The 26,722-nt window shown below is 43.6% G+C and overlaps 1 protein-coding gene across 1 annotated transcript in view; it reads left to right on the top strand.

Annotated features, from left to right (window-relative positions):
- Positions 1 to 26,722, top strand: part of LOC102310182 (inactive N-acetylated-alpha-linked acidic dipeptidase-like protein 2) — a 563,756-nt gene that overhangs the window by 84,201 nt on the left and 452,833 nt on the right. Inside the window, exon 3 of the mRNA XM_042227322.1 lies at positions 959 to 1,031. The gene's annotated coding sequence lies outside the window, so the exon portion shown is untranslated. The remainder of the gene's footprint in view (positions 1 to 958; positions 1,032 to 26,722) is intronic.

The following is a 26,722-nucleotide window of genomic DNA, read 5'->3' as shown; positions in this document are numbered from 1 at the left end:
TGTGTGTGTGTGTGTGTGTGTGTGTGTGTGTGTGTGTGTGTGTGTGTGTGTGTGTGTGTGTGTTTGTGGAAAGAGTGCAGTGTAATTGCATGTACTTTTTCCACAGATGGCCACATGTTGTGTAATCAACACCTGCACCATCGTGTGGGTGTCACGGGTCAGGAATTGGTGCTACAGTATAAGCTGCTCTGCTCCACCACCAACTGATGTGGCCAGTGGATTAAGCAATTGTTCTACCAAGGAGACAAATACTTACCTACACTATATCTGTCATGACCTTACCATTCAGTCTGCACTGAGTGTGCAAAGTACAAAGGAAGTGTATGCAATATAAAAAGAATACAATTTATATGCTTTTAACTCTTAGTTGCCTCTATTAGCAGCGAGCAGACAAACAGCAAATGGCCCGACAGCAAAATATTTTGCTCACCGTCTTCGGGGAGACTTCAAAACAAGAAAATCTGAAATTAACCTACCAGAACAAGGCAATTTATCAAGCAATATTTGGGAGCATGTTACTGACACCTATGTCATTACCACAGCAACCCATCCAAATACTTATATGATGTCTGGATACATCATTTGATCTGACCATATAGAAGTATTTATATAGAGAAGGCCAGTCCATCCTTAAAATCTGCTTTGAGAACACATATCTGATATGCCTGATTGCTCAGGAACATGTGATGTGTTAACTAAGCCTTGGGATTTGAGTCACAACAAAGTGATTCTTGTCAGATCTTTTGGTTTCCCAGGTTTGAAACATTGTCTTTCAAACTTCAGAACATATTTACATACTTTATTTGTTTTAGGTATTTCCGGGTAGTGATGTAGCTACATAGCTGGTTTTAAGAGAAAATTCATACGTGCCATCATATAACATTAGTTGTAAACTTTTCCTTTTTTTTTTTTTAAATAAAGACTTATCACATTTCCCTTTGCCTGTTTTCTTTTACAGAACTTTCCTGTGTGCTTTGTGTTCAGCAGTACTCCTACTGCAGCACTTGAGAGCAACAACAACTCCAGCACTTGTGAGTACATTCTCATTTTTTAAGCATTGCCATTTTATCAGCATGAAATTCATTAATTTTGGCAAGAACTTCTTATTAAATAAGACCTTCTTATACTTTGTGTTTCAGTTATTCAGTTATTATTCCTCAATATATTAAAAAATAGTCAAGGAATCAGATGTCAACCTGTCCATAATATAGTTACTAGTACTATGCTGGCAACCTGCCTGTAGCTGGTACTGGTACTTGTCTTTTTTCCTTCCATCTCTATGGTAATAGATTGATTAATTCACAATTAGCTCCAGTGTTCAAAGTCCATCTTTGACTGCTTCCAGCAGTAGGGAACATCTGTTTTATGAACACACACACACACACAAACTCTTGCTGATGCTCAAGCAAGTACACACATACAAGTTGTGGCACATGCACACGCACGCAGAGACAACTACAGAGCTTTTGTGGGGGTGAGACATCTGCTGTTTGTTGTTCACAAATTATTGATAGCAGTAAACAGAAAGTTGAGGGGAAAACAGGCATTTCTCATGCTGATGAAATTTTCACGACCTGTCAGCCCATTCAAGCCAACACTTTGTTACCAAGTAGGATGGCATGACAACAAGAGACGCTCCTTCAATATGCTTTTCCCATATCAAGGAGAGTGCAGGGGAGTTACAGAAACAAAGAAATTCACAGGAAAGAGACCTGAGACAGGTGAAGCACTTTTTTTTAAGTCATTTGTATTTGAAAACCCAATGAAAATGAATGTAAAGCTATGCTGTTGCTATAAATGGCAGTGTGAGCTGAGCTAATGCATATTTCTGCATTTTAATCATAAAGAGAAAAAGCTCTAATATGTCTTACAGGAATAACTTAATAACTTGCAGTACTTTATGATCAAATAAATACAGACATATACTTCACAAGCATTTTGTCACAAGGTGTTAACAAGGAGAAAACATTTATCCATCATCATGGCATACTTGTCAAGTTGTAGTATAATGTAATTAGCGGGAGGGTGTATGCATGTAAATGATGCCTCTCTGCTTGGCTCTCACCATCTGTATGCCTCTTACTCCCCAACATGTGGCCTATCATTAAACCAGATTAGTGGCACTTGTAACTAAGACAGAACAAATGCCCAGTATCCTAGGTGTAATGTCCATATACTGTATAATTCTGCACCTCATTATCTCATGAAAAATGCCAGTGGATAGGAAGGCAAGACTTTAAAGGAAAGTAACAGGGTATCCTATCACAAACACACTTTGGCAAGAGATATAGAGGAACATCTCTCGCCTCATGCTGACAAGTAACAAGTAACTCCTCAATACTGGCGTTACTGTAGCTAAGAGGGCCAGATTAAAATGCATCTAAACATCTTAGGAATGGTTTGAAAAATTCATCCACCATGTGTCATTTTCAGCAAATATTAAATAGTTTTATGTAACATTGTAGATATTTTTTAAACTATAGTAGTAACAATATTTTATAAATCTTCAGGCAGAAAGAAAATGGCGTCCATGTAGGGTGCAGGCAGGGAGCACAAACGCTATGTTTTCATCTGATCCAATTTATGTTGTTAAATTGGTAAATAGTGGAGGAAGATGTTTCTGTCTGTGTGTGTGTTTGGTGGTGGTGGTGTTGGCAGGGCTTCTGAATTCTGGTCAAGAATATGCAGAACATTGTATAGAACAGCTGTTGTTCTTTTTGAGTGTGATGCTACAATGTAGTTTGATTCAAGAATGAAACTTATAAAGCAGAGCTTTATACTGGGTTCTGCTAGCTCATTACAAAATTTGTATATGCACTAAAAATTACAGTTTATATTGCAAGAAATGTTGATAATTGTTTAATATACTTATTTAATGCTATTTAGTTTACTACTACTATTTAGTTTTTTGTTTTTTTTACATAAGTGAATCACTCTTTTTTGTTTTTAAATTTTAAATTACTATTATGTAGCTCTTTTCCCATTGAGAAAAACGTCCCACCAATGAAATGTTGGTCTGTGGGAATATTAAAGTCGTAGTAAGTGCAAATTTCGGTATTTTGCTGATTCTGGCAATGGGCAACCTCCTGAGCTGAAAAATGTATGCAAGTGGCAAAAACATCTGTAGGTACCATGCAGCTGGCTGTAACAGAGTCCCATGTTAAAATGTCCATCTTTGCATTAAATTATATGTTTAAGGTCTGATGCAAACAACAAACAATATGGACAGTTAGATGTTGTATTGTCATGCACTGAACACTCTTACTGTGTATGTGTGCTGTTGTCGTTTGGAACATTTTTAATGGACTGTCTAATAAATACTATGGCTTACTTTGTAGTACAAACCTTCCAAGAAGTACTGTATTATTGTAGGGTCTACCTTACAATATAAAGCACGTTGAGGTGACTGTTGTTGTTATTTGGTGCTGTATAAATAAAATTGAATTGAATTGAAGAGGCTTGTCCTTCAGTTTTGGTGAACGGAATTTTAGCATTTTCTTAATTAGCGCTAACTAGCCAATGTGTGTCTTTTATTGCATTCATACTGTTTATGAATGTAGCTTGCTTACTAAGCTAGCTCGCTAGCATTAGAAGATAAATTAGGAATACTCAACAAAAGTTATTTTAATATTGCTGCTAATGTTGAAGATTCAATGTTCACACGCAGCAGGTGATGTCCTGGTGGCTACTGTTTTTATACAGTCTATAAACTTTAGAGACCACAGAGATTAGTTGCTTATGCAAAACACACAAAATCATAATATTAGTGCAAACAAGTGATCGTAATTTCACTCAGCAGCCTTTAATTTGGGACCATTTGTGGGGCGATCATGGCTCAAGAGTTGGGAGTTCGCCTTGTAATCGGAAGGTTGCCGGTTCGAGCCCCGGCTTGGACAGTCTTGGACAAGACACTTCACTTGTGGTGGTCAGAGGGCCCGGTGGCGCCAGTGTCTGGCAGCCTCAGTGCGCCCCAGGGTGGCTGTGGCTACAATGTAGCTTGCCATCACCAGTGTGTGAATGGGTGGTTGTGTAAAGCGCTTTGGGGACCTTAGGGACTAGTAAAGCGCTATACAAATACAGGCCATTTACCAAAACTAAAGAAATACCAAAATGCAAGCATGCAGCAAACATTTGACAAAAATTCAACGCAATAACACAACTTCAACACAAGCACATGCACAACCATAACATGACAGCTAACATTGGAATGCAAAGCAAATTAAACATGTAATGTTACAAAACCAGGCACAATAGAAGAATAGTGGGCAGCAGACCTAGCATATTTGGAGACATAAGAGGCAATTCTTTGACCAGCGATTTTCCAGTGGCTTGATATCTTCACAGAAATCAGCACATAGCATTTGAGCAGCACATGTGTTATAAACAGGAGAAGCAGTTTGGAAAAAGTGAACAACATAATAGAGAGGACAAACCAAAAAGAACTTTGTAAAAGAATATGAACTGATGAGTACTATATCTGATGCGCAAGCATCCGATTTAAGATAGAGTAGATAGAGTGTGGTGATGAGTAATGGGTCACTTCTCCAAAACTGGATAGACTGAAAGAGTATCAGGATAGAAGTTAAGCATGTGTCTTTGGTAATTTATAGCCGCTGTTGCTTGAGACACAGCCCAGCACACTTTGCTTTACACAATGCTTTGTCTTACAAGTAAAGGTCTAAGATCTCAGCTCATCAACGGAAATACCTAAAAAAAAAAGAACAAATAAAAAATGTGCTTTTGTCTAAGTTTAAGAAAGGTCTTTCAATGTTATTTTTTTAACACAGTGTAAACAATAGCAATCAAATACACCAGAAATATAATGGACAATGCCAGGTCACTTCAGGGATCAATGTTGCTTTTTCAGAAATTTTGAAGTCTTCCACAGACTGAACAAAAAAGAAACCAAACCAGAAAAAAAAGGCCTTCTTTTCATTTTTTATTCTCTTCAGGATTCTTTACTTCTCTCAGAGATATCTTCTTGCTATTCCTGGCCTCTTTATTGACTCCCACAGCCGCCTTTGTTATGTCCCCACTGTGCTGCCTGGAAAAGTGGCCACCTTAAGTGTTCTCTTACTGCTGCTCCCATTGTGGGAACATATTTCTAAAACAACACAAGATAGGCAGACTGTTTATAGTTTGATATAGAAGCAGAAAAAGGAACCTTCTTTAGATCCAGAAGGAAGAAATAACTTGAAATGCATCGACTGTTTGCAGTCAACAAAATTAGTACATGGAAACATTCCAAAAAATGAAGAAGAGAAGCAAAGGAAAGCAAGAAGAGTCATTCTGTTTTTATCAAATGCGATGTTTGAACTATAAAGAGGATGAACATCTAAAGTGAAAGGTAATGCCAAAGTAAACACTTGTTTTGCTACTTTGATTTTATCACGGTATCTCTTTGAACCTCCCGTTTTCAGGTATCAGTGAACTGTCTCACTTTTAACCTGAATTTATCCAATTTATCCCTCTGGTCACTTATTCTGAATCCAGAGCAAATCGACTGTTATCAAAGCCAGTCAGTAGCCTAACTGCTGACCAATAGGATTACTGAAAATACAAAAATTATGTTTCTACCAGATCCTAATAGAGATACAAGAGTTTATAATAATGTAACACACTTAACTAGAAATAAAGACTGTTGTGGGTTTTTGATGAATCGATTTTGTTGCAAAACAGAGCTTCAAGAATGGAAGGAGAGTTTATTACACTAAATGCTTACATAATGATAATAATAGCCATGTTTTACTTTTACAAAGATTCTTTTATTCCCAACAGAATTTCTCACAGTTGTTGGGTTTTATTTTTATTTCATTGCTCTGCCTCAGGACAAAATGAAGTGCTCTTTATTTTAATATTATGAAACTGGTTCACTGTCACCACTGTAGTATTACTTGACCATTTAAAGTGTCATAATTCACAGCGGGTGGATGCAGAAAGCGATCTGCTCCATTTTTGTGTGTGTATCCATATGTGTGTGTGTTTTCTTTCTTTTGTCCTTAGGATTATTTGACTGTTTTCTCTAACTTGCTGCATGTGTAGTACATGTAAATTTCATTAAGCAAGCTAAAATATAAAACCTGATATGAAGGCCCACATATTAGCAGAGGTTGTTTGATGGCTATGTTCAAAATGCCAGTAGTTTAATTCTCATGCAATATTAATCTTCATATGAGTCTGTGGACAGAGATGATTTAAAAAAAAAATCTTTCCATCAAACACTAATTTAACTTTAATGTACACAAAAATAGTCATTTATTTTTTGAATAATTTGAGTTGTTTTGTTTTTGAAACCAAATGTTTAATTATGAATTCCTTAAAAGTGGATTAAGGGAAAAGGGAACATTTCTGCGCTCTGTCTTATAAAGTAACCCCACTTATGTTACGGGTGGCTGTAACTCAGGAGGTAGAACATTAGCTCATCTACTAATCAGGTTGGTGGTTCGATCTCTGACAAACTCCCAGTCGGCTTGCAAGTTTCTCTCCAATGTATGTGTTATGTGTGAATGTGAACGTTAGATAGAAAGAACTCATTTAGAAAAAGCATAGAAATAAAGTGTTTGGGGGAATGACAAGTTTTAGACAATGACAAGTTGTTTAAAACACTTTGAGTGCTTAGGTAGAGTAGAAAAGTGTTATATAGTCTTAGCATAAAGGATATTAAAGTGTTTTGGATTACCCTGCATTAAAAAAAAAGTGCTAAAGAAGGACACAGCATGTTAAAATACCTAATGACCTAATAATACTGAACAAGTTCAAACGTGAAAATAAGTTGTTCCACTGGGTCTGAGGACCTGTTGGGCATTCCAGTTGTTGGTTGACCTTTCTGCTAAGCGTGGGCCTCTATATACTCCTCTGAAGTACAGAAAAGGGCCAAGCATTGAGCCAACCAATCTTGTATTCCCTTTCTCTTCCTTCCTCCATTAGTCTTCCCTACTCCTCTCTTTGTTCCACCCCTCTTCTCTCTTGTGGACAGTGAGATTCTTGGGTATGTGTGTTGTTAATAATTCAGCCTGGAGGATGGATTTTGGTCTTCATTTGCAGCAGGACATGCCTTGCTCCACTGAACAATGCACTCATGTCCAGGACCCTAAAGTGTCTTCGGAGACAGAAATAGGAAAACCCCTTTTTTTTCCTTTCAGTGACTGCTGGGTGTCTGAAACTATGGGGAAAGAAAACGGACAGGAGAGAAAGAAACAATGACTTAAATTCATTTTCTTTGCGTGTCCACAGAGCGCATTCTCTGACAAAGAGGTTATTCTCCTAGCAGAGGTTGATGTCAGTGTATAGGTACAAGGCATGAGAAGATCAGGCATTTTTAGAAACATTCTTTCTGCCTTTTGAACCTCCTCTGATAGATTTGAGGGTCATTTTTGCTCCATTTCCTCTCTCGATCTTTTTGTGTTTTTGCGTTTCCATTTGTTTCTGCCATGACACATTTTCATGTAGTGGCATATTAGTATCCATCAGTTTTGAAGGGCAGGGCGATCAGGGAGGGCTGTCGACTGCTGTGTGTCATACATTATGTCGCAAAACTAATTTCCTGCCTAAGTTTAACAATGTCTGTGTCCTCTGAGAGGTGATACTATATGGGGGTACAAATCGTGAGGTTCTATGTGTTTCACATATTGTGTATGTGCGTGGAAGCTGGAAAAAATGTGGCAAAATAAGGTCAGAAGAAAAATCATGTTTGTGCCAATGTGACATTCAGAGTTACTCTGGTGTCATGCTAATTGATAATAAACATGCCAGGGTAAATTAAGTATTGTTGGAAAATACTGACATAAATAAATGATTATGAAAATTAATGTATTTATTATAATAACACTATATCAAAGTTTAGTCTGATGCATGAAGGGAAAAAAAGGTAACAAGCAACTGAGAGTTAAGATGAATTATTCTGTGAATTTACTATAAACGTATCCTTTGGTCCTGGTGCTGCTTTTAGTTTCATTTGCTGGCTTTGTGGGTGTGAGAAGTGCCTGAGACTCCACATTTAGGGTCTTTAACTGAGTCTTGTTTGGCTAAACCTTGCCTTATCTAGCACACTGGTGTTCCAAGTCATCAAGCTTTGATAGAAACATTTGAAATATAGGACTTACTAAATAAATAGTTTAAAACTTCATTTGTACTGTCAAAAGAATGCCATCTTTTTTAATGGTTTGTTAGGTTAAGTAGCACCCACTAATGTATTGTTACTCTAAGGGTTGCTTGCTTAATTACTTTTAACTAAACTTTTTTTTATTAGCCAACAATAGTCCAGGTAGTCCAGACCCTCTAAGTCAGTAACAATAATAATAATAATAATGATAATAATAATAACCTGCCTAATATCATATGAAATCTTTTAGTCTTTTAAACCAGAATCTTGAGCTAAAATATGTAGCTGTGAAAATTCCTCCTCTGGTCTTTTTTCAACATGTGGACCTCATGTTAACAGAAAAAAAATGTTATAGTAATTTTACAAAACAGTAAAGGGGGCAGAGTGTTTATACGTTTTAAAATTTGTTTTGACCTAAAGGAAGAAACTCATTATTCAATGGAGTGTTACCCAGTCTGTGTTCATACGTCTACATTTTTTCTCCAGCTTTATCACTTTCTGGTTTTGACGTGATAATTATACACCTGGATCATCTGCTCGTGCTTTTTGTTGTCATATCCAGTCTAAGAAGCTGAGCCCTCCGCCCTACATCCCTTCATCATTCTTCATCTCACAAAATGACTGTGGTTTAAATATGAAATGGAGAATGACTGACAGGCTGGCACAAGGAAATAACTATCACCATTTTCTTGTAGTGGTTAAAGCCCTTTAAGAGTGTCAGGTTTGGTGGAGGAAGTGGAGGTGCTAGTAGGGAGGTGGGTTTCTTATCTCTCCTAAACACCTGTACCTGCTCTATAGTGCCATTTAAGAATTCATCACTGCATAAACAGGAAACACAATGCAGATTTTTGGGTCCCTTTATGAAATACTGCAGGCTAACTGATAATAGTTCCTGGGAACAGTGAGTCTTGTATTACTGAGCCTTGAATTGACTTGTATTGCTTTGCAGAGGCATTTATGTTTTAGATATATATCTTTGTGGTAAAATTACTTAGTGCTATTTTTTGGAAATGGTTGTATTTTGTTTATAAATTAGTTAATTGTTGGTATCTAATTTTTGTGATTCCTAAAATGCACGATCTGATATCGTCGTGTTGGTGTTGTTCCCAGATCAACATAGTAAATGTTGTTCCAGGATCAACTTTGCACCAATCAGAATGTTGTGACGTCATACTTTTGCGACTTCGGGAAAAACCACCGTAAAACAAAAAACTGTACTTAATCTGAGAGAAACCGCCTCTGTCCGCCGATCAATGGACCCTGACCCTAACCTTTTAATAAACGCTAAGCAGAATTGATATTGTCCTTGCAACATTGGAATTTCATAAATGCACGAATGGCTTGGCGCGCCAAAGAATAACGTCACAACAATGTGATTGGTCACTTGCAATGTTGATCCTGGAACAACATTTACTATGTTGTTCCAGGAACAACATCAACACGACGATATCAGATCATCCTCCTAAAATAGCCTTATTGTAAAGGTCACAGTGGAAAACGGTAATTGAGGTAATAGTAATAGAACAGTAATACTCACTTTAGTCCAATTTCCATCATTATATAGCATGGTCATGCAAAATTACTGTTGGTTTTCCTGGAATGGCACTTCTTTCAAAGTCTTAAGGTGGATGACTGTCGCACCTTGATTGGACTGACTCAAGCTGGGAAACTAGAGAGTCCATAAGTCTCAGACAGCTAATTAACATGTTGCTTTTAATCAGGCTGTCACTGGTCTGAGGAAAAGGGTGGTGTGAATTTGTTCATTTACCATGCAGTTAAAATCATGGTAAATATTAACACATTCAAATGACTCAATAGGGTCATGCCTTTTATGTGAATATGCTAAGATGAAATTATAGAACATGGAATGACTTGTCATTTTACATACGTAAGAGACAATCAGCTTAATAATCATCTGTCTATCTATTTGTTTGACACCAGCAATTTAAAGATTCACACTTTTGTCTTGTCACAAAACACAATTTTGACAAAGCCAATTGTTTCGCATCGAGTGTGCTTTGCAGATGCTGGTGATGAGTCTTCATTTTTAAATGCATTTGTCAAAGTCAGAGACAAGAAAATTATAGAGAATCCAATAAAGTATTTATTTTTGTTCAATGTCAAAGAGGTGCAATTTCCCATTTAGAAGCCCAGTAGTTTTATTTCAGAGAAACAGGCCAGTTAATTTTTGTTGCAGGCTAATACCTCCCTTTAAACGTGACATAAATGCCCATCACTTTCTTTTTTTCACCTCTTCTTATTCCATTAAAAAGTAAAGTGAAAGTGAAACTGCTTTGAAGCAATGTCATCAAAGTCGGGAAGTCTGTTGGGAGGGGGCTGATTTAGTGGATGGCAGGGATAAGAGGATCTTAATGGAGAGCAGCACTTTCTGTTTTGTTAGATGCAGTTAGATATAGCAGGCTGGTGAGTGACTACTAATGAATGACCAGACAAATCACACACAAACAGACACACAGTCAGATGTGAAACACAATGAAGAGTCTGATTCTCATTTGGATCTATTTTCTTCTTGGTATTCTGTCCTTTGTGACTCTTTGTGTATATCTGTATCGAACAGCAGACTGCAGCATTGTTACACTAACAGCAATGGTGGATCACCAAACAAAGAAAGGCTTGATGTTTATAACCTTCTGGTTGACTTTGACGTTATTCTCCATGCATGCTTCATAGGATGATCAGGTGAGCACCTAATGAGCACGTGGTGTGAAAAAAAACAAAATGAAACAATCGTTAAATAAGTCTCAAAAGAGGTAAAAAAAACAGAACTTAAAGGAAAAAGTTAAAAAACCAAGATGTTTTAAAATATACTTAGCAAATATATCAGATTCTACACTTGATTAGGGATGTTACTTTGTTAACTTTCATCAAAAGAGGAGGACCTAAAGAACAGATTATTATCTCAGCTTGACAGTAGACAAAAAGATAACGTGTGACATTCTTGGCATTCCACAATATTGCACAGGCAATTTAAAGCACTAATATTCTTAAAAGCTAAATGTAGTAGATGAAGGAATAGACTGCAACTATGCCTGTAGTTGTGTTTCTGGTACATTTTATGACTTTGCATTCTACAGATTCAAACATGCTCAGAAATTTTAGCCAGTCAGGAGCCTCAGGGGCAAATGATTCAGTTTACATCACATGGGCCCTTGCAGGCCCCCAGGGTGATGCTGACTTGGAAAGGAAAATTTTAGATTAATTTTTTTTAGCTCTTTATGTGTGACCATCTGTCAAGTCAAATCATGTCAGTTTTATTTACAAAGCCTAAACTTACAAAATATAAATTTCACTCAGGTTACAACCCTGATCTTTCCTGTGTTTCTTAAGAAGTTATGCTGGTTTAGCTAAATGATTACTTCTCAGCAACTGTTCAATGCTTCACACTCAGAGGGCTGAACTTTTGGGTGCTGTCAAGTGCTTCTCCCCGCCCCCTTTGAGGTTGCATCAGGAAGGGCATCTGGCGCAACCTCTTCCCTGCACTGTGGTACAGTTTGCACTTACCATAGCATCACATGCATAGATTCAGGGGAAGAAAAATGTGTGTACGTGCTTATTAATTCATTGATAAAATCAATGCAAAGCATTTCTCACGTGGCTGCTAACGCTGCTGTCACTTTCCATTGGCTTGTATTAGGAAGCCAGTGGTTGGTTTACACATTTACTTGACTTTGCTAGCATTTAGCATAGACAGCATGAGAGCAGCCAGCAGAAACAGGGACAGTTAAGCATCACATCACTGCATTACACATCACTAAGCTTCTACTTTTTGTTTCTGGCATTGTTACGTTCCCCCCCGAAGGGGTCTAGGCATGTGAGTGAGGGGACCAGTAAGAAATGAGTCCAGAATCAGAATGAAAAGGAAAACAGACAGAGTTGTTCTGTATTAATTTAGCTTTATTACAAATGATATAGGTTTATTACAAATGACATTAACTTAAAGAGCCGGCAACGCCGTTTTACCAATAATGCCAAAGAAACAAAGGAAACACTCGCAGCAACAAAAGACAAGAAGACTACTAAGCAAAAAAAGGGAGGCACTTCACACACTTCCTACCCTACTCCTCACCACGGGGAGACACTCTCAGGGCCCACAAGCCCATCTACTCACTAGTCAGAAGGAGGCTGTCTGTCCAAAACCTAGCACAAAAACGTGTCGAGCCACAGAGGGAAAAAACCACCCTGCTCACAGCTCATCCCCAGTTTAAATAGCCTCAGAGGTGATTGCTGACTGGAGTCAGGTGGCAAATGAGGCTAATCAAAAGCAGCTGTGTCCTGGGGAGAGAGGAGAGTGAGAGAGACAGAGGGGGTAGGAGTGGCAAGAGAGGAGGAGGCGGGGAGAGCGGGCAAACACCCCACCCACACACTCCCACAGCCTCAAAGGATGTAACAGTCCCCCCCCCCTTACATTAAAGCTCTACCAAAACAACAACAACATCTTATCGCGAGCTGCGTGAGAGTGCATCAGCCACTATATTGTCAGTACCTTTCTTGTGTATGATCACCAGATTATAATCCTGGGCCAGGAGTGCCCAGCGCATCAGTCGCTGGTTGTGGTTGTACATCCAGTTCAGAAAAACGAGGGGATTGTGATCTGTGAAGATGGTCACCGGGGAAGCGCTGGAGCCCACGTACACTTCGAAATGCTGCAGAGCTAGAAGCAGAGCTAAGGCTTCCTTCTCTATGGTAGAGTAGTTCAGCTGATGGTGTTTGAACTTCGCAGAGAAATAACAGACCGGATGGCACACACCCTCCTCATCATCCTGCAGTAGAACTGCTCCGGCTCCGGTGGCACTGGCATCGACCTCTAGCATAAAGGGTCGAGAGAAGATAGGAGCCGCCAACACAGGGGTGCTGCACAGGAGAGATTTTGCCGACTCAAAGGCATGCTGGCACTCAACTGACCATTCAAAAGGCACCTTTGGGCTACACAGTTTGGTTAGCGGAGTCACGACCACAGAAAAGTTCTTACAGAAGCACTGGTAATATCCGGTCATACCTAGGAACCACCTTAGTTCCCGTCTGGTGGTTGGACTCGGGTAGTCCAGGATCGCAGCAATCTTCGCCTCCACTGGGCGGACCTGTCCAAACCCCACCTGCTTACCTAGGTAAGGGATGGTTGCCTTACCAAACTCACACTTGGCGAGATTGAGGATCAATGAGGCCTCGGCTAGCCGCTGAAACACGTATAGCACTACATCATCTAGATACACATTGCACTGGGGCACATCTCCCAACACCAACTGCATCAGACGTTGAAAGATAGCTGGGGCATTTTTCATGCCAAAGGCCATTACTGTGTATTGCATGAAGTGGTCAGGGGTGACAAATGCAGAAATCTCTGACTCTCTGGAAGTGAGAGGCACCTGCCAGTAGCCTTTAAGGAGATCGAGTTTGGTGATGAATTTGGCAGGGCCGATGCTGTCGATGCAGTCTTCCATATGAGGAAGCGGAAAAGAGTCAGAGACCGTTACAGCGTTTACCTTCCGATAATCTGTGCAGAAACGGGGTGTGCCATCAGACTTAGGCGTTAGTAGACATGGGGAGCTCCAGGGGCTACAACTAGGTTGTGCCAAGTCGTTTTCTACTAAGTACTTAACTTCCTTTTTCATCACCTCACGTTTGGCGATGGGGCAACGGTATGCATGCTGCTTGATTGGGGCTGCGTCTCCAACATCAATGTCATGCTCACAAACATTGGTACGTGAGGGTACGTCACTAAAGAGAGACGGGTAGGAGTGCAACAAGTAAAGTAAATCTTTACACTGGGACGGAGGAAGGTGAGACAAGTGGGCCTCGGCCTTAGCTAGAAAAACAGAATTTGACCACTGCCCACATTGCTGTCCCTCAGAAAGGGTACCCAGATCATCATCGCCCTTAACTTCTACACTTAGCAGGGTAACAGGGACTGAACCGGGGGCAGCCGTCCCAGCAGTGTCTGATGATTCTGTCATGCTGGTGTCTCTGGTATGGTATGGTTTCAACATGTTAACATGGCATAGGCGAGTCTTCCTTCTGTGTTCTGGGGTGTTGAGAATATAGTTGGTGTCAGACACTTTTTTCACTATCACATAGGGGCCTGAGAAACGAGCCACGAGGGCAGAATTAGGCATGGGCAACAACACAAGAACTTTGTCCCCAGGCTGGAACTGTCTTTCCACTTCTTTTTGATCAAATCGTTTTTTCATGTTTGCCTGGGATACACAGAGAGCCTCTTTTGCTAACAAAGTAGCCCGTTGCCACCTGTCCTTGCATGTTTTTACAAACTCCACCACATTAGTTTTAGGCACACAACCACTGAGAAAACTCTCCTTCAGCACCTTTAGCGGACCCCGCACATCATGTCCAAACACCAGGGTAGCTGGGCTGAACCCCAAAGACTCCTGCTTCGCATCACGTATAGCGAACAATACAAAAGGGACCCCTTCATCCCAGCTTTTTCCTGTGTCATGGCAATACTTACTCAACATTGCCTTGAGAGTTTGATGCCACCGCTCAAGTGCACCTTGTGACTCTGGGAGATAGGCACTAGACACAGAATAAGAAACTCCAAAGGACTGTAAAGTCCGTTTAAAATCACTGGACATGAAATTGGTACCCTGATCTGTCTGCACAATTTTCGGGAGGCCAAAGGTGGTAAAGAATTTGACTAGTGCTTTGGTAATGCTTGCTGTAGTGATTCTCCACAGCGGAATTGCCTCGGGGAATCGAGTGGACACACACATTATGGTTAACAAGAACTGATTCCCTGCCCGCGTCTTTGGTAAGGGGCCAACACAGTCTACCATGATATGCTCAAATGGTTCACCGAGAGCAGGGATAGGACGTAGAGGGGCGGGGGGCATCGCCTGGTTCGGTTTACCCACAAGCTGGCAAGGGTGACAGGTGTTACAAAACTGCACTACATCTGCTTTCATTGCCGGCCAAAAGAAATGCTGCAGTATACGGTCATACGTTTTAGTGACACCCAAATGATATGACTATGCATGATCATGTGCTAACTGTAGCACATGCCGCCGCAGACTTGTCGGAACCACCATCTGCCGCACTGCGGTCCAGTCTTCTCCAGGCCTTGGGGTCCACTTGCGCATCAATAAACCTTCCCAAACGAAAAATGTCTGCTTCTTGCTCCCTTCACCACCCTTATCCTGAGCTGCAGCGGTAAAACACTTAACTAATGAAGGGTCTTCTTTCTGAGCCTTCACAAGTGCTTCCCGGGTGAGTGGAAAAGGAGCTCCAGACTCAGGAGCTGGCTCAACCACACTTTGAGCCGACTCTAAGGCTCCATTATCTCCCTCATCAGTGCAGGGCATCACTTCTCTCTCTAGAATAGAGCCAATCACTGATTCTGGCAAATCAACCCCCCCCACCTTGTTGCTGGGCACGTGAACGAGTCAGAACGCTCACCAGGAACACATCCGGGTGCTGCTGACTGAGGGCATCTAACACAGGCTCCATAACAGGATTGATGGTCACCTCAGGGGTAGGATAAACTTTCCCACCCACGATATCATTTCCCATTATAAAATCCACCCCATTAATTGGGAAAGAAGGACGCACACCCACTGAGAAGGAACCACTCACCAGCTCACTCTGTAACCAAATACGATGGAGGGGAGCAGGCACAAAACTCATCCCAACACCTCTTACGATGATGCTAGAGTCACAGTCAGACTTCTCATTAAATTCAAGCACACTAGCTAGTATGAGGGACTGTGAACCACCAGTATCCCGCAGAATGGTCACTTCACGCTTATCCTCGGTCTTACCAGAAAGCAAAACTGTCCCCTTAAAAATGAAGGGCTTAAAACACTCACCCGGGGTCTCAGGGGAGGGGGGCCTACTGACAGGAGGCATGGTTTTAATCAGCCCGACCCCTTTTGGTTTACGTGAAGTCGAGACTGATTGTTTCCGTTTACAAGCTTCACAATCTGCGATCAAGTGGCCAGACTTAAAACAGAAAAAACACTTTCGGTCTGCCTTGGGACGAAACCCAAGTACCTCACTCTTTGGGTGCGGTGCAACTAGCACCTCGCTAGCCTTCACTGGGGCATCGCACCGGTCATACCTACTGACACTGGTTTTATGGACGAGCGCGAACTCATCAGCCAGCGTCGCAGCCTGCTGTAGCGAGGAAACCTTCTGTTCATTAATATATACTGCGATGCGCTCAGCAATGCAGTTCTTAAATTCCTCTATGAGCATTAGTTCCCGGAGTGTTGATGAAATTATAGGTGAATGAGGTAAGAGCAAGACAGATGCAGGTTAATTAACTTTCCACCTTCTTCAGGGAGGAATGCGCTTATACTGTAGTAGGTTCTTTGACCCCCGCACCAACACACACACACACACACACACACACACACACACACACACACACACACACACACACACACACTATCCTGTTATGGAGACTCTAAAAATGTTAATGTTATAGCATATGTATATGTATGTACCATTTCTTTAGAATGTAAAAACATATATAAAACCATTGTAAAACTTACCACCTCTATTTAACTATGTAAGGACTATTGCAATTTTCAATTAATCAGAGTCTATCCATAGAGAATAACTGATGATATGTTTATATCATTTATAAAACAACAAAAAACAACAACAAAAAATCACTGATGTAAAATTCTCAAATGTAGGTAATCCTTATTTATCCCTGTTGTATAAGCTATCATTGCAAATTAAAATCTTTGGGTGTACACTGTTTGACAAAGTAATTAATATGGGACCTGACTGGGCCCTGGAAATTTGCAGTTTTTTTTCCAGAGTTTTCTGACAGGTCTTTTTTTTTTTTGTCATGCCACCCTTTAAAACAAAAAATGTGAAATATTAATGCGTTGTAATATCCCTGCCCCAAATAAATAAATAATACATTAATTAATAAAATAAATCAAAGTAAATAAATAAAACACTTAAAATTGAAACATGTTTCTTTATGCATTGGGTTATCTTTCAATTTGTCTCTTTGCTTACACCCAAAAAAATAGGTTGAATGAGATCATTACCGTGATGTTAAACAGCATTGTTGAACAAGTAAATACAATAGAATGAGGGAAAGGGTGAAAAAAGGGAAAGAGCGTGAGTGTGAAAACTATTGAGTAGGTTGTTATATTTGTCACATGCACAACTATTTATAGCACCAGTATCATGCATGGCAACACAAACAAATCTCCAGAAATTTGTGAGAAAATCAACATCACAGTGTCTTAGGCAGGAATAATCTACTCTAACTGTCTTGACAAGATGTCAAATGTTGAACAGTTAGATGTGTTAAATGGGCCAATAATGACTGCTGAACATGTTGGCCATATGGATGGGCCCCACTGAGATCTAACTGCTGGCAAAAGGCCCAACACACTCAAATTGGAGAGAGACAGAAAGGGTAAGAGAGAGCAGGTGGATGAAAGAAGCAAAGGACTACAGGATGAAACTAATTTAATCCCACTTCTTTTTTTTTCTTTTTAAATAAAGATTTTATGAATGGAGTGGACAAAGAGTCCAGTAGACATGCATGTAGGCAGAGATGACCTTAAAAACAAACAAACAAACAACTATGTATGGAAGCTGTTTTTGATGTTCAGAGTAATATGTCATTATTAATACCATAAATGTAATACACATACGTGTAATACATGGATACTTTAACTTAAACCACAATCCTAAACCCATGTTTTTGTTGCCTAAATCTAATAAATTAATTACATCAAAATTTTCTTAAAAAAAAGTTAGAATAAACAAACTGATAAGAAGTGCAAAATTCTCGAAACACAATCATGTCCTGGCTGACAAATTGTGACTAATGCAGAATTTTTGTTTGCAAAGACTACTTTTATCTCTTGACATGAAATATTGTACTTTGGTAGAATTAAAAAATAAGTGTAGTGCAGGTCTATGATGATTTTTAGTGCTACTATCATCTAGTTCTGATTCTGGTTCTGTCTTGGTTAAGTCCTAAGTAGTCCTGATTTTGAACTGTTGTAGTCCTGTTTTAATTCGGATCAGTTCTGGGTCTGGTTGAATTGGGGTTTAGTCCTCGTGTCTTGATACAGCCCCGACTTTGTTCTGCCTTGCTGCTTAATTAAAAAACTAGTTTAAGGTGTCCTGCATATGTGATATATATTTTTCCTATATGAAGTCATTCTTTTTTGAACAAAACTCAAAACAGAGCCTATTAATCTTTCAGTCATTTCTACCCTCACTTAATTTCCTTTTGCTGCTCAGCTCTCACACAGTGGCTCAGCTATGCTCCAATCCCTCCATATTGTGGCCAATCACATGCGAGGATATAGGATAATATCATTATGTGAAAAACAGAGAGGGTGAGAGACGCGACAGTCAAGTGGAGCTGTCCTCTCAGTAAGTGAGTGAGACAGTAGACAGCGGTGAGGAGGGCTGTGCGAAAGCAAAAACACATAAATATGCCTGACACCCAAAAATGAAGCAGCATCTGGCTGCAGTTTAAATACTTTGTTTGTCTCGGTCTTGGTCTTTGTCTCGACTTGGTCTTGGTCTTGTCTTGGTCTCGATACCCTCTGGTCTTGGTCTTGTCTCGGATTAGGCAGTCTTGACTACAAGTCTACCGGTGCATCAGGAAAACCAACACCAATCGACACTTGCAGCATATTTCTGTTACACTAGCAACTCAGTTTTTGATACCAGGGACGCAAAGACATTGTTGCATGTACCCATGAATGAACATTTAGGTCTGGGTAAATGCAACAATGTGTTTGTATCCAACGTATCCAATGAAAACGTTTTTATTGGATACGTGGAAGAAGATGGATGAATGGATTATAATTTAAAAAAAAACAAAACAAGCTAGCTAGGTGCCTCTAGCAAACACTTAACAAAAAAAAGCTGTTAAGCTGTTATAACAAAGGTGTGGTGTAATTGCATTGTACAGTAGATGTTAATGCAGCCGGTCAGTGTAGTTAGGCTGATGGCAGCTAGAGGGCGAGACCGGTGTGTTTCTGTATAGAATGTTATGTTATGTGGGGCAGAGCAAGAACAAGAAAATAAAGTGTGGTTATGAATCGTACAGTGGACCCGCGTATAATTGAATAACACGACATGGTGTCAGAAGTCCTGTACTGATCCATATAACCTCGACTGAACGAACCTGTGTCTGGCGGAGCTCGCGGAATAACGAGGGGAGAATATGGCGGATGAGACTGCACAGAGAGCACCGGCGGGGCCGAGCGCGACATTCAGCATCCAGCCACCGGAATCCTTCGACTTTTCAAAACCGCAGGAGTGGTCCAAATGGATACGGAGGTTCGAGAGATTCCGTCTCGCCAGTAATTTGAACGTCAGCTCGGAGGAAAACCAAGTCAACACGTTGATTTACTGCATGGGAGACGAGGCGGACGATGTGCTTCGCGGTCTGAGTTTAACAGCGGAGCAAAGGACAACGTACGAGGGGGTACGTGATGGTTTCCAGGCTTTTTTCATTGTGAAGAAAAATGTGATCTATGAGCGCGCCAAATTCAATATGCGCCGACAGGGAGACAATGAGACAGTGGATGCTTTTGTGACAGCACTGTATGCGCTAGCAGAACATTGCAACTATGGAGTGCTACATGATGAGCTGATACGTGATAGGCTCGTTGTCGGTCTCACGGACAAACGGCTGTCAGAACGCATGCAGCTTGACCCAGATTTGACTTTGCAGAGGGCTATCAACATGGCGAGGCAAAGTGAAGAGGTAAAGCGACAACAATCCTCCTTGCGAGGTGACTCTAGAGGTGAGGCTAGCGATGCTAAGTCAGTAGATAGAGTGCATAAAATCAGTCGTAAGCCTGTTAGAACCAAACTGCTCCAGACTGATAGTCGTCAAGCTAAAACACGTGGATTCCGAGAAGACGGCAGAAAAGGGCCAACCTGTCAGAAATGTGGTGGCGCTCCATCCCATTCAAAGCAGGATTGTCCAGCGAATGAAGTGAAATGCCATGCATGTGGGAAAAAAGGACATTACAGGCGTGTATGCAGGGCACCAAAAACAGTGCATGAGGTTGAAGAGGATGAACATGGTTTGTTCCTGGGCAGTGTTAAGTGTGAGGGTGAGCCGTGGACTGTCGACTTAAGCATAAACAACAAAAACGTGTCATTTAAAATTGATACAGGGGCCGATGTGACAGTCCTACCCCTTAAGGTGTTTAAGGAGCTCTACAGACACAACCACCCCCCCAGTCTCCACAAATCAACCAAGGCTCTGCTGGGTCCCGGGAGGAGTCGTTTGGATGTCGTTGGTGTCAGTGAGCTTGCACTGAGGAAGGGAGACAAAGAAATACTTGAGGATGTCTTTGTCATCAGACACCTGCACACTGCTTTGCTGGGGAGACCTGCTATTAGCAAGCTGGAGCTTGTGGCTCGTCTGGAGAGCATAACTATAGAGACGCTTAAAAAGTGCTACCCAAAGCTGTGCAGTGGTCTCGGTGAAGTACGTCAGCCGTACGACATCAAACTGAAACCTGGAGCTCAACCTTTTTCCTTGAAGACGCCACGGAGAATCCCGTTGCCTCTGATGGACAAAGTTAAGCAGGAGCTGGCCCGTATGGAAGAACTAGGGGTGATCAGCAGGATTGAGGAGCCAACTGATTGGTGCTCAGGCATGGTGGTGGTACCGAAGAAGACAGAAGATGTACGCATATGTGTCGACCTTACACACCTCAATGAGTCTGTGTGTCGAGAGAAGTACATACTGCCATCGGTGGAGGAAACATTGGGCAGATTGGCTGGTGCCAGCATATTCAGCAAGCTGGACGCTAACATGGGGTTTTGGCAGATACCTCTGACGGAAAACTCAGCCAAATACACCACTTTCATCACACCGTTTGGGCGTTATTACTTCAAGAGACTGCCCTTCGGGATTGCTTCAGCACCGGAGCATTTCCAGAACAGGATGGTCACAGAGGTCACAGATGGTATGGAAGGGGTGGTTTGCCACATGGACGACGTGCTGGTCTGGGGCAGAACGCAGGAAGAGCATGACTCTCGCCTACACGCTGTGCTGGGCAGGATCCAAAAAGCTGGCATCACCCTAAACATTAACCAGTGCGACATCGCGAAACAGCAGGTGACGTTTTTAGGGCATGTTCTCTCAGCCAGCTGCTAAGTCTGCTGGGGGCACAAACTCTGGATGCGCTCCCTCCCAGAATTCAACGCTTTAGGATGCGCCTCATGCGATATTCCTACTCGATTTCGCATGTACCAGGCAAACACCTGTGGACAGCTGACACGCTCTCACGATCTCCAGTGAAAGCAAAAGAAACACTTCAAGACAAGGAGTTGTTGGAGAGCACAAATATTTACGTGGACATGTTGATGGACAATCTGCCAGCTAGCAACAATTTCTTGGAGCAGCTGAGAGAAGAGCTGAAGAGGGACAGCGTATGTGCTCGCGTGATGCAGCTGTGTGAGGAAGGATGGCCCACACATTTCAACAGCGAACCAGCGCTAAGACTGTACTGGGCAGAACGGGCGTTCCTCACCGTACATGATGGTCTGCTAATCAAAGGGGACAGGTTGGTTATACCTGCAACTATGAGAAATGATGTGCTCACCAGACTACACGAAGGTCACCAGGGAGTGGTTAAGTGCAGACAGCGAGCACGACAGTCGGTTTGGTGGCCAGGGCTAAGCCAGCAGATAAATGAGCTTGTCCTTAACTGTCGGACATGTTGCCAAGTGAGAGAAAACCACACAGAACCGCTGATGCCATCACAGTATCCGGGGCGGCCGTGGCAAAAGCTAGGAGCCGATCTGTTTATGCTGAGAGGGAAAACCTACCTTCTTGTCGTGGATTATGCCTCAAGATTTGTTGAGATTGCCCCTCTCACACCTTCAAGATCAGAGGACGCGATCCATCATCTCAAAGGGATTTTTGCACGACATGGGATCCCCGAGCAGCTGGTAACAGATAATGGGCCACAGTTTTCAGGGGCAGCTTTTGAGACATTTGCAAAAGTGTATGGCTTCTGTCACATTACAAGCAGCCCGAAATATCCCCAAAGCAATGGCGAAGCCGAACGAGCAGTTAAGACTGTCAAGAATCTATTGCGGAAAGCTGTTGATCCACACTTGGCTCTGCTCGCTTACAGAGCCACCCCACTGCAGAATGGCTATAGTCCAGCCCAACTTCGCACCACAGTGCCAATACTGCCATCTCTGCTAGACCCTGCACTTCCTGATAGTGTGGTTGTCACCCGGAGGGAAAAGGAGAGGAGGACTAAAGAGACACAGTCATATAACCTTCGTCATCGCGCACGCAGCCTCGACAGGCTCACTCCAGGCCAAGAAGTGTGGATAACAGACCAGAGAGCCAGCGGCACCGTTATTGGCAGCCACTCCACACCACGATCATATCTCGTGGAGGGACCTCGTGGGACAATTAGGCGGAATCGTCGGCATCTTGTTCCCATGAAACACTCTCCAGACCAAACTGAGAGCAATAATGGGGAGCCAGAATCTGCAGAAGCCGGGGAGCAGTGCTCCACGGACATGCCAGAGACAGTTTCTCCAGAGCTTCCATCTACACCCAGAACCAGATCCGGAAGAGTGGTTGTGAGACCAACCAGATTGGACTTATAACGGATAAGATGGAAAGGACTGTTTTATACAAGAATACCCCTCTTTCGTAGTATTGTTTGCACAATATGGGTAAAAGTGTAAAAGCTAAAAGGTTGTCATTTTCAAATATGCATGTTCAGAAGTTGGGAAATGCAGGGGGTGTGACAAGTTAGCATGTAAGAATTTGTGTTACTTAACGGGTTAATTAGAGTTAAGATTTTCATTATATAGTATTCCTTACAGGTAAGCGCAGGACCAGACCTTCCAGCCACAGAGGCAGAGTGTGTGGGTGGGGTGTTTGCCCGCTCTCCCCGCCTCCTCCTCTCTTGCCACTCCTACCCCCTCTGTCTCTCTCACTCTCCTCTCTCCCCAGGACACAGCTGCTTTTGATTAGCCTCGTTTGCCACCTGACTCCAGTCAGCAATCACCTCTGAGGCTATTTAAACTGGGGATGAGCTGTGAGCAGGGTGGTTTTTTCCCTCTGTGGCGCTACACGTTTTTGTGCTAGGTTTTGGACAGACAGCCGCCTTCTGACTAGTGAGTAGATGGGCTTGTGGGCCCTGAGAGTGTCTCCCCGTGGTGAGGAGTAGGGTAGGAAGTGTGGGAAGTGCCTCCCTTTTTTGTTTAGTAGTCTTCTTGTCTTTTGTTGCTGCGAGTGTTTCCTTTGTTTCTTTGGCATTATTGGTAAAACGGCGTTGCCGGCTCTTTAAGTTAATGTCGTTTGTAATAAACCTATATCATTTGTAATAAAACTATATTAATACAGAACAACTTTGCTTATCGTTCTACTATGTCTCCCCACTGATGCCTAGCTCGGGAACTAAATGTGGGGCTCGTGAAATGATGGAGAATTAGTAAGTGGTTTTGTTGGCTTAGTAGTATCTCACGCTCTTTCCGTAGAAAGGGGAGTTAGCTGAGTACTCCCCGGCCATTTTTGTTTTTCGAGTAATGTGTTATTGTCGGGAGTTGTCGGGTTCATTGAGCTTACTAGTGCCTCGACTGGTCCTCACTACTACTAATTTTGGGTCTGGAGGGTCGGTTATTTTTAACCGTACCATTCGCTGTTTTTCATTTGTGTATGTCAGGGGTAGTGTCGTGGATGAGATAAGGAGGACCCAAATGCTGGACTCACAGGCAGGTAGGTGAAGGTGGATGTTTATTGCCGAAGGAATGAGCAAACAGTACAGAGGGAGGAAATGGCTGGTTGGCTGGCTGACTGACTGAATGAATGAACAAAGGACTGACTGGCTGGCTGACTGACTGACTGACTGACTGACTAACTGAACATACAGACGGAGGGACGACATGAACATCAACATCAGACGTACATCAATGACACGACAAGGATCGGATGGAACTGAGGACTTAAATACACGCTGGGTGATGAATGATTAGAAACCGGTGAGTACGCAGCTGAACTTAGTCTGACTAATGATACATGGAAATAACTGGAACACAATACGCAGGCGGTATGCTGGCACAGAAAACACAGATGTGAAAATAAACTGAACATGACAAAACAGAAAACACTGGGTCAACGACCCAGGAACCCTGACAGTACCCCCCCCTCCAAAGGCCGGCACCCGACGGCCAAAAGAAAAAAAAACAGAACAGGGCGGGCGGAGGGGGCCCAGGACGGAGGGACGGAGTCCACACAGAGCCAGTTCAGGTGGGCGGCCACGCGGCCAGTGGCTGAGCCCATACAGTTCAGGTGGGCGGCCACGCGGCCAGTGGCTGAGCCCATACAGTTCAGGCGGGCGGCCACACGGCCGGCAGAGACGCTGAAATCGATCCAGTGGGCGGCAGCGAGGAAGACGGCGGCGGCCACTGAGCCGGTGCGGTGGTCGACCACGCCGGCGACGAGGAGAAGGCGGCCAAGGAGCAGCTGCAGAAGGCGGCGCAGGAGCCGGCGGAGACTGAGGAGCAGCTGTAGGGCCAGGCAAAGCAAAGGCAGAGGCAGAGTCTGAGGCCGGACCAGGCGAAGCAGAAGCAAAGGCAGAGTCTGAGGCCGGACCAGGCGTAGCAGAAGCAGAGGCCGGACCAGGCGTAGCAGAAGCAGAGACTGAACCAGGCGAGGCACAGGCTGAAGCTGGACCAGGCGAAGCAGAAGCAGAGCTAGGTGACAGCGAGGCAACCGCAGGTGGTGGCTGGACGGGCTCCTCGGGCCCTCCAGCTGACGTGGCAGGAGGCTGGACGGGCCCCTCGGACCCTCCAGCGGAGACGGGTGGCTGACGGGCTCCTCGGGCCCTCCAGCTGACGAGGCATGAGGCCGGACGGGCTCCTCGGGCCCTCCAGCTGACGAGGCATGAGGCCGGACGGGCTCCTCGGGCCCTCCAGCTGACGAGGCATGAGGCCGGACGGGCTCCTCGGGCCCTCCAGCTGACGAGGCATGAGGCCGGACGGGCTCCTCGGGCCCTCCAGCTGACGAGGCATGAGGCAGGACGGGCTCCTCGGGCCCTCCAGCGAAAACGGTCTCAGAACCAGTGGGCATTGGAGCCCCTGGCACACACAGGACAGAACCAGCAGGTGCGGGGACCTCTGGCAGGGAAGCAGCCGGGCCAGCGGGTGCGGAAACCCCTGGCTGAGAAGCAGGGTAGCTCACAGCTGGCTCTGGGTGCTGTGGCTGCAGGTCCGGGAACTGAACAGGATGGTGGACGGGCGACTGGACTACTGACTGGAGGACAGGAGGCGACTGGACTACTGACTGGAGTACAGGAGGCGACTGGACTACAGGGGACTAGAGGGCAGGAGCGGACTGGACTACAGGGGACTGGAGGGCAGGAGCGGACTGGACTACAGGGGACTGGAGGGCAGGAGCGGACTGGACTACAGGGGACTGAAGGGCAGGAGACTGGACTACAGGGGACTGGAGTGGAGGCTGAACAGCAGGTGAGGGAACTGGCTGGAGTGGAGATGCTAAAGGAGGAACAGAGGTAGGCGAGGCTGACGACAGAGCTGAGGTTGGTGTGGCTGATGGCTGAGCTAATGACGGAGATAATGTATTGGAGGTGGTGCTTCTTTTTTGTTATTGTTAGCCTCAGGTAGTTTTTTGTTTTAGAGATTAATGGCTACCTTTGATATTGCCGTGTTTAAGAAAAACCCCTCGCTTGTCCAACTGGAGCCTGTAGGAAGAGGGATTTGCATGAGGTGGCATCAGTTTATAGCATTTCTGTTTCCACAGCTCTGCGTAAGGCTGAGCTGAAAGCGCTCTTGTGTCTGGCTTGGTGGAGAAAGGGATAGTGGCCTTGCCAGTTCTGCCGTCCACTTGAGCATGGGGCAGCGTCTCAGCCTGTTCCGCAGGCGTCCAGCTCAAGCTGTAGGTCCATTGGTTCGACACCTGTTGTCAGGGGCTGCCTGAGGACAAACCCATGACATTGCCTCGCTTCGAACCCTCTCCATTGAATCAAGTGAAGGCTCGAAGCAGGATGCTAAGCTCCGTGTACGCCTGGCTCGTCTCCAGTTGGAAAAGGAGGACGTGAGAGGGAGTTCCAGCTAAAGAAAGAGTTGGAGCTTAGGCGTTTAGACGCAGAGCTTGCTAGAGCCAGGGAGGTCGAATTAAAGGAAAGGTGGAGGCAGAGACAGCTGTAAGGTTCGACAGCTGGAACTCCGGCAGGTTCCCTTCCTCCGACTGCCTCCATTCGTCAGGCAGACACCCGTTTGAGTAGGGAAAAACAGTCGTCTGGTTCCGTGTTCCGTGACACTGAGGTCGACAGCTACTTCGAGTCGTTTGAACGAATAGCCACGGCCTTGCACTGGCCACGGATTCATGGGCCATTTTGCTCCAATGTAAGCTGGCGAAGGCCCAAGAAGTTTGTTCCTCGTTGTCAGCTGAGGACAGCTTGGACTATGACAAGCTGAAAAGGGCTATCCTGCTGGCTTATGAGCTGGTCCCAGAAGCCTATAGGCAGCGTTTCCGGGGGTTGAGAAGAGGTCAGGGTCAGTCCTATCTTGATTTCGCCAGGGAAAAAGGTGTTCTTTTCGATCGGTGGTGTGCGGCCTGCAAAGCCACTGACCTGGCTTCGA

The sequence above is a fragment of the Haplochromis burtoni genome, unplaced genomic scaffold (assembly GCF_018398535.1).
Source record: "Haplochromis burtoni strain Fernald_Lab_line unplaced genomic scaffold, NCSU_Asbu1 Contig_254, whole genome shotgun sequence".
Classification (NCBI taxonomy): Eukaryota; Metazoa; Chordata; class Actinopteri; order Cichliformes; family Cichlidae; genus Haplochromis; species Haplochromis burtoni.
The sequence above is the reverse complement of the archived record's forward strand: the minus strand, read 5'-3'. Positions and strand labels throughout refer to the sequence as shown.